This window comes from Danio rerio, chromosome 24, assembly GCF_049306965.1.
Source record: "Danio rerio strain Tuebingen ecotype United States chromosome 24, GRCz12tu, whole genome shotgun sequence".
Lineage (NCBI taxonomy): Eukaryota > Metazoa > Chordata > Actinopteri > Cypriniformes > Danionidae > Danio > Danio rerio.
Window position 1 is genome coordinate 2129723 of NC_133199.1, and position 7580 is coordinate 2137302.

The following is a 7580-nucleotide window of genomic DNA, read 5'->3' on the forward strand; positions in this document are numbered from 1 at the left end:
TATACTCAACTTTTCAGATTTTGAGTGTAATCTAATAACAGACACCTTTTGCAAAGCTGCTTTGGAAAAAAAACAAGTATGAATAGCACTAAACAAATAAACTTGGATTGAACTGAATTGAATCACACTCCAAAAGCTGCAGCATCTTCACTGTGGCTTGTCTAGGGATAAAAAACAGCAACACTTTGGCTCGGTTTCCTCCATTTCCTACTGAAAGGCCTGACAAAAAGTGTGACAGGGACCCAGTAGAACATTTCTGTCAGACACAAAGCCAGTTCCTCTGAGACTTGTGAAGAAAGGCGGTGGCAATAGGGCCATTTAGCTGGGCTTGTTCGCTGACACTGGCGCGCGGCTCAGGCTTTAGAGAGAGACGGAGAGTGGAGACAGAGGCTGATGTTCGCCTCTAATGGCTTTGAACTGCAGGGCAGGTGTGGGGATTAGTCAGATACTGCTGCACTATTCCTGGCTGGATTTCAGGATTCTCTGATCGGGTACCAAGTAGACCACTTTATAAGCATGCTTTTTTGGGAACAGCCTATTTATATTTAACACTATGGGGTCTGAGGGAATTTGGGGGCACTGGAGATGTGTTGGCTGGCCCTTACATTTATGCTGTTGATTGTTTAGGCTAAAGTCTCATGACAGTGTATTGCACACTGTGCTACAATATAATGCGAGCAGCATGTATGTATGTCACTGGGGTGGTACCTTTTCGAAAGGTACACATTTGTACCTAAAAGATCCATATTAATACCTCAAGGGTATATATTAGTACTTAAAACTTTTAAGAGGAGCACTTTTGTACTTTTTAGGTACTAATATGTACCCTTGAGTTATTAATATGGACCTTTTAAGTACAAATGTGTACCTTTCGAAAAGGTACCACCCCAGTGGCAGCTTACGTACCTTTATTTCTGAGAGTGTATGATGTTGTATGTTTGAGAAAAAGTAGGCATATACATGAACGAACTTTCATGCCATTATAAAATCATGCATTAAGTTCTGCTTTCTTTAAAAATTATTGATCTTAACTGCCTGATTGATATGATGTACAATATAAATTAGGACTAAGAGCGGACAAAAGCACCTCATTTAGCTGTTCCACACCATGTCTTTCCATGTCCACAATGTTTTCAATAGAGTTTCTGCTCCTGACGGCGATTGCGTTTAAATAATAATTCATCTCCTGTTAAACTTGAACAATTAAATGATTGCTTATATCTATGTTAATTATCACTTCTGATCACATGGAATAATGTGGAAATATTAGGAAAGGACTATCAGTCCTTAAGTGTGGGGAAATCAGTCCTTTAGGGCAGGACAATCCGTCCTTTGGAGGTGGGGGGGGGGGGGGGGGCAATCAGTCTTAAAGGGCAAGACTATTAGTTCTTTAGGGCGGGGCAATCAGTCTTAAAGGGCGGGACTATTAGTTCTTTAGGGCGGGGCAATCAGTTCTTTACAGCGAGACTATCAGTCCGTTAGGGTGGGGCAATCAGCCCTTTAGGGTGGGACTCAGTTCTTTGGGGCGGGATAATCAGTACTTTAGGGTGGGGCAATCAGTCTGTTAGGGCAATGCAATCAGTGTTTTAGGGCGGGGCAATTAGTCCTTTAGGGTGGGACTATCAGTTCTTTAGGATGGGGCAATCAGTAATTTAGGGTGGGACTATCAGTCCATTAGGGTGGAACTATCAGTCCTTTAGGGTGGAGCAATCAGTCCTTTAGGGTGGGACTATCAGTCCTTTAGGGCGGAGCAATACATCCTTTAGGGAGGGACTATTAGTCCTTTAGGGTGGAACTATAAGTCCTTTAGGACGAGGCAATCAGTGTTTTAAGGCGGGACTATCAGCTTTAGGGCGGAGCTATCTTTTTTCAGTTGGTTAGCAACAACTATCTTCCTTTCAATCAATTCCCAAAAAATGAAATCATACACCCCCCACCCCCCGTCTTTTATCAGATTTCTAAATCATTTCATGTGTATGTGCATCAGAATAGAAGAAAAACGGACAATCTTAACTTCTGTTTCATGGCAACTTTAAAAATAAGAATAGTCTAGACAGGCAGGGGTCGAAACTGGAGCAAACAAGGGAAACAAGGCTAGTTTAAAAATGATACAAATACACAGGTAGTACAAAATCCCAAAACATGGGAGAGTCCCAGATTAAAAAACAATATAATGCCACAGAGGAGAAACAAGGGAACCGGAAAATGCTAGACAAGCTAGACAAGATTATGCACTTTGTGTGTGTGTCTGTGAGTGTTTTAAAGGAACAGTACACTTTATGTTCAGTTAAAGAGTTGAGTTTTACCATTTTTAATCCATTCAGCAATTCAGCTATTTAAAGCTTGACACTTCAATAGTTAGATCTTGTACTAAGACCAAAAGAAAATGAAAAGTTATTTTAGGCCGATATATATAGGAACTACACTATCAATCTAAGGTAATAATCAAAAGAACTTTGCTACCATACTTAAACCTTTATAAAATAAAACCAATATTAATGATTTATTCAAACCAATAACTAATCCACTAAATCCAGAGAATTGTTAAGTGGTCCCCTATGTATTATTATTATTATTATTATTATTATTATTATTATTATTAAAATTAATATTTTATTATTATTATTATTATTATTCCTATAATAAAAAAAATTATTATTATTAAAATTTATATTTTTATTATTGTTATTATTAGTATTATTATTATTATTATTATTATTAAAATTAATATTTTTATTATTGTTATTATTATTACTATTATTATTATTATTATTATTATTATTACTATAATAATAATAATAATTATTATTATTATTATCATTATTAATTTTTTTTATTTTTATTATTGTTATTATTATTATTATTATTATTGGTATTATTATTATTATTATTATTGTTATTATTATTATTATTATTATTATTATTATTATTATTATTATTCCACAGCAGTACGTTTCATAGAAGTGCTCCATTTTATGAATACCAAGCTAAATCTAAAAGCAGTCCAGTGTAAATTTGCCTCCTACAGAACCATCTTAAACCTGCAGGCAAAACTAAACACCCCCCGAAGACCTTCAGTTTCTCTGACAGAGCAGATTTCCTCCATTGCTCAGCTTCAGGCAGAGTAAAAGTAAAGTGTTGTCTTGTTGTCTGCAGTGTTGACAGGCAGATTCACTGTTAGTGTCTCTCCTGGCAGAAGCTCCAAGCGTCTGAAACTCGGTTTTATGACTCGCTACCAGTGTATTCGGTACATCCATAATTATGCAAATACCCCGGCAACCACCTGTCATCCCTCGACGACGTCCTGCCGCAGCATATGCCCATATTGCGCCAACCATCTGATTCCCTGTGCATGCATATGCAGCTCACAGGAAAGCCGAATTTACAGGCGCAATCCCGATGAAAACACCACCGTGAAATCCGAGGTTTGTCTGAGAAATACCCAGCAGGCCAGGGGAGACATTATTATTCAATTACGATCTGAACTCAATAATGATTTTTAGTACACTTCCTTTCGTCAGTGGTCAGTTCACTTTGGGGTCATGTCCGTAATGATGAGGAGGGGTAACTCTATAACTATAACCTATGTCTGGGATTACGCTAGGTAATTAGCTTAAGGCTCAAAACGCAGAGAGATGGTCTCGAGAACAAAAAAATAAGAGATCAAATGACATCCAAATATGCTGGTTCAGCCTCGGTGAAATTGCATTATGTGTTACTAACGTCAAACAAGTAATAACAAGAAGTGACATGCGGATTGTAGATAATGGGAGAGCCAACTAATGGGGCTTTCAGGGAATAACAGAGTAAAGCAAAAACTGATCAGCAATGTCTAAAAGTATAACAATAATACACAACAATCTGTGCTGAAGTACAAGAGAAGCCAAAAACATGTCTGAGGAAACTATCAGGCGGGAAAAAACCAGCAGCCTTTAACAAATATGTTAAATCATGCCGAAGATGAAGGAATCCATGTGGAACTTCTCAACAATCCTTCATGTCTTTTTAGCATCATGGAGTTTGTGATTTCACCACACGTGGAATTTAAGAAACAGATTCCTCTGAAATGACTAAAGGAGCAGGTGGTGTCTCATCTGATGGATGCGTTCATATCCTTATTTAATCGTATTATTGTAATCACAAAATATTTGAGGAGAATCAAACCACCTGCAGCATGATGGATGATTATGCTAATTCGCTCAAAGCAGGTAAATACACAATTTTCCTTATTAAGCAACTGTAACTCATAACTGTAACTCAACAACAAAAACAACACGATGATTGGTGACGCTTTATATTGATGGTCCATTTGAGTATTAGTAGACTGTCTGCTTAATATCTGCTGATACTGCTCCTAAACACATTTAACTGACTATAAGAAACTTTGTGTGTGTGTGTGTGTGTGTGTGTGTGTGTGTGTGTAAATATATATCTTTTTAATTTGTTTAATCATTTTATATGTATTTATTTAGCAATGTAATGTAAAACATGTTTGTATTTATTTAATTAATTATTAATTATTTTATTAATTATATTTTTAATAATTATAATTATTTTTGACTTATTTACTTAATTATTTATTTATTTAATTTAATATTTAGTTACTTATTTATTTACTGAATTTTTATGTCTTTATTTACTGAATTTCTTTATTTATTTATTTATTTATTTACTGAATTTATTTATTTATTTATTTATTTATTTAATTATGTATTAATTAATTTATTTATTTACTTTTTAATTTATTTAATTATTTATTTATTTACTTATTTATTTATGTATTTACTTTTTATTTATTTATTTATTTAATTTTTATTTATTTATTTATTTGTTTACTTATTTTTTTTTTTTACCTATATTTACATACAAACACATACACATATAGACAGTTGAATTCAAAATTATTAGCCCTTATTTTAACTCTAATTTATTAATTTTAATTTTAATTTTGTTAGAATTTTAAGGACATTTTTACAGTATTTCCTATAATTTTTTATTTTGGAGAAAGTCATATTCATCCAGTTTGGCTCAAATAAAAGAAGATTTTAATTAAAAATATATAATTTTAGGGTAATTTCAAGGTATTATTAGACCCTAAGGACTTAAACTCTAAAATAAAATAAAATAAAATAAAATAAAATAATTTAATTTGATTTAATTTAATAAGCAATATAAAGATAAAATAAGCAATATAAAATTAAAATAAGCAATATAAAATAAAATAATATAATATAAGCAATATAAATAATCATAACAGTAATTCTTATCAAACAAAAAGTAGAGGAATCAAAAACTCCAGCATCTGCTTTCTCATGGGAAGAAAATCACATGAGTTTAAAACATCTCCAAAATTTTAATATGAGAACGTTTTGCATACTTTTAAAGTGAAATACAAGGCAGGCATGGATTCAGCGAGCATGTGACGCCGCTCGGACAATATTGCTTTTGTTGAACAGTCCATCTGGAAAGTACACATAGAGGACACACACACGACCCCGTTTTCATCCTGTTCTCCCACTCCAGCCAATATGGGCTCCTAATGTGTGATCGGATTAACTTTCCTCAGGCCAGAAATTGGCTTCCCCTGCGTTTAATAACCAAGACGAGCACTTAAAGGCCTGTAGCCATCGATCTCAGGTGTGTTAGGGGTCTGGCCGGACCCTCTAATGAGACCGAGGACCAATTTCAGCTCTCCATGGAGGATTATGGGAAACACAAACCCGCAAACAAGCTCCACACCAAAGATGGGAGTTCAGGTCACCAGGGACGCCTCTCCGACTTCATATTTGCATCTCTAATCCATCGGTGCACACCGAGGGCCGCGTGTCCGAGATTTGAGGATTAATTCCTAATTATAGGGGGGAAATTCAGCAGAATCTCTGAATGATACACTGTCATGAGTCTTAGCTTCAACTACACTGCAAAAAAGATGCTTTTGTCTTGTTTCTAGTTCAATTAGTGAACATTTCTTAAATCGAGAAGCATTTTCTAGACAAGCTAAACATATTGTCTTGTTTGGGTGTCATAAATTAATTGAGTTTTTCCTTAAAACAAGCAGAATACTCTGCCAATGGGGTCAGCAAAATAATCTTGTTTTTTTCTTTTGACATAAGATTATTTTGCTTACCCCATTGGCAGATTTTTTCAGCTTGTTTTAATGAAAAACTCACTTCATTTTTGCTCATAATTTCTCAAAACAACACAATATGTTTTGCTTGTCTAGAAAATGCTTCTTAAGAATTTGTAGATATTTGGTGGGATTAAATAAGACGATTAGACATTGATAAAACGAGTGATTGCTCCATATTTTACATTTCTGCACCGAGATGTCTAGTTTTGATTTTCTATCGAACTTTGGAAAGCAGCATCATGCGTAACTTGTTGCACGAGCTTACATTTCTGGATTTTTGCTTGCATATGAATGGAAGTCTATGGGGCGAAAAGTGCAGTGCGAAAAACTGAAGTGGTCATTTTATTGACGAGTCATTTTTATTATAGGTTTGGTCAATTACAACAAGCAAACAAGCAAAATACAGTAAAATAATCATGCTTTTCCTTTTGGCATACAAATATTTTTCTTACCCCATTGGCAGATCATTTAGCTTGTTTTATGAAAAACTCACTTCATTTTGGCTCATTAATTCTTAAAATAAGACATATTTTGTGGGATTAAACAAGACGATTAGGGATCGATAAAGCGAGTGAATGCTCCAGATTATATAAAAAAACCAAACTTAATTTTGACATTATTTATTAAAACAAGACAGTATGTTTTGCTTGTCTAGAAAATGCTTTTTGATTTTAAAATGTGTAGATATTTAGCAGGATAAAATGAGATATTGTATATCTAATTGTGTAAATTTATATATATATATATATATATATATATATATATATATATATATATATATATATATATATTAAGGGTGTCACGATCCTCCAAATCCTCGATTGGATTACATTTTCGATTCTAAAGGCATGATTCGATTCGATTTTCGATTATGAATAATTAATAAATGACCAATTAATTATTTGTAGCCTACCGTTTAAACTACCTGACCTGCATAGTCTTTGTTATACCCATAAACAAATCATACAGTACATAAACATACAGTAAATGAATAAAGGCAAGACACACACATAATTACCACCTGTCAATCACTTTTTCTGCGGGACTCGTGAATAGGCAGTGATCTGTGTCGTTATAATGGCGTCGGTAAAAAAAGACGCACAACCAACAGGAACCAGCCAACAGTATCTGAGGTGTTCGCTAAAATGACTAAGTACAAGTGAGTGAAAGATTGAAGCAGTCCTCTGACTGCCTGGACCTGCTGTCTCGAGCGCATGGCTGCGAGTGCGTCTGTGTCTGTGTGGTCACGTGATGTGCATTTTCAGAGGTAGAGAGGAAGGAGGGCTGCTCAGAAATGCTACACGCCACTGTGGATGTCAAATCGTTGTCGTTCTAAAATGCCATTTAAAAACAAAGACAGTGTAAACAGGGCCTGAGTGTGTACTTTTAGCGAGCGGATTTGCAACGGGGGCGGGCGGAGGAACGCGATGCCGGTGTTGTCTATCGGACG

The 7580-nt window shown here is 34.8% G+C and overlaps 1 protein-coding gene across 4 annotated transcripts in view; it reads right to left on the minus strand.

Moving 5' to 3' along the window:
* pard3aa (par-3 family cell polarity regulator alpha, a) overlaps positions 1-7580 on the minus strand; it is a 652414-nt gene that overhangs the window by 417729 nt on the left and 227105 nt on the right. The gene's annotated exons all lie outside the window — the stretch shown is intronic.